Consider the following 1,911-nt stretch of genomic DNA (forward strand, 5'->3'; position numbering starts at 1 on the left):
GGTAAACTGGGCTTTGGGGACTGCCTGAGAGCCACTTCAGGCAGAACTTACTTTAAACACAAAACTTGCCTCAAATGCAGAAGACAGCGTCTTCAGGAAAGCACCAATGACCTAGCAGTCCTATAATTATGCTTTCTTATCTGTGCTACTTCACCCACACTGGCCAACCACTTAGCTAAAAATGATGGCATGGAAGGAAAGGGGAAGACAGGGCAACCCACAGATGCTTTTTTAAAAGTTTTCCCTCACTCACTAGAAAGATGAAGGTGTTGACAGAAAGTGAGTATATCAAGAAGTGAAATAAAAACAGTTGGCCTAGCTTCATGCAGCATTTCCTCTGCCCAAGTAAGAATGGAATCTCTATACATGTATGAGCAATGAATTGTGCAATTTCAGTGTTTCTACATATAAGCTGAATGTTCTTATGTTTGCATTTAAAATTGGCATCATGGTCTTCCCAGATGGGGCTAGTGGTTAAGAATTTGCCTGCCATTGCAGGAGACACAAGAGATTCAGGTTCAATCCCTGGGTCAGGAAGATGCCCTGGAGGAGGGCATGGCAGCCCACTCCAGTATTTTTGCCTGGAGAATCCCATGGACAGAGGAGCCTGGAAGGCTACAGTCCATGGGGTCGCAAAGAGTTAGACATGACTGAAGCAACTGAGCACGCAATATAAAGGTAAATGGTAAAATTCATATGATAATTAAAATTTTTTTTAATTATTTTTTTTATCTGTGCCAGGTCTTAGTTGTGGCACATGAGATCTTCAATCTTTGTTGAGGCATGTGATATCTTTAGCTGTGGCATGTGGGAGCTAGTTCCCTGACCAGGGATTGAACCTGGCACCCTGCATTGGGAATGTGGATTCCTAGCCACTGGACTACCAGGGAAGTCCCTATAATTTTAAATTTTAATTTTTCTTTCCTCAGAATTACTTTAAGTAGCAAATAAAAGCAAGAGAGAGAAAGCAGAAGAAAGAAAAACTCTTTTTGTATTAGAACCTTTCACAGCACTTTTTTGCTGCTTGCTGAGTAAAACGTCTTGCATTTTCATTTGTACTGGGCCACAGTTATGTTGCAGATCATGTACGTGGGGGAGGAATAATACAGTTAGGAAAGCTACATTGTGGAGGTAACATTTGACCTGGGTCTTGAAAATGAATAGGAATTTCCAGGCAGAAGTAAGCAGAAGAAACAGCAAAAACTCCTCCCAGGGGATATAAACATGTCCTGGTCAGTTTCAACTGTGCACTATTGTGATTTATAAGAAAAGAAAAAAGCCAATGGCCAACAATTTAATCAATAATGCCTATATAAAGAAGATTTCATATAAACCCAAAAGGAGGGGGTTTGGAGAATTGAGTTTGGGGAACCAGAATGATTGCGTATGCCACCATGCTGGATCCCACACTCCATAGGGACAGAAGCTCCCTTATTCAAGATTTCACCTTATGTATCTCTTCATTTGGCTATTGATTTATATCCTTTAATATCCTTCATAATAGGCTGGTAATTCAGTGAGTAAGCAGGTTTGTTGAGTTCTGTGAACTACTCCAGCAAATTAATCAAACCTTACCAGGGAGTCATAGGAACCTCCAATCTGTACCCAGATGGTCAGAAGTATGGGTGACAACATGGGCTTGTAATTGACATCTTAACTAGAGGGCAGTCTTGTGGGGCTGAACTCCTAAACTGTGGAATCTGATGCTATCTCCAGGTACTATTTACCTGACAGTATTTGTCAGAATTGGGTTGAGTTGTAGGTTACCCAGTTGGTGTCCGAGATTTGCTTGTTGGTGGGGAAACCTCTCTTCCCTCCACACACATACTCATTGGAACTGTTTCAAAATTGTTAGGCTCTCATAACAAAATACCATATACCAGATGGCTTAAACAGCAGAAATTTATTTCT

This window comes from Capricornis sumatraensis, chromosome 6 (assembly GCF_032405125.1).
Source record: "Capricornis sumatraensis isolate serow.1 chromosome 6, serow.2, whole genome shotgun sequence".
In the NCBI taxonomy this organism is placed as follows: domain Eukaryota; kingdom Metazoa; phylum Chordata; class Mammalia; order Artiodactyla; family Bovidae; genus Capricornis; species Capricornis sumatraensis.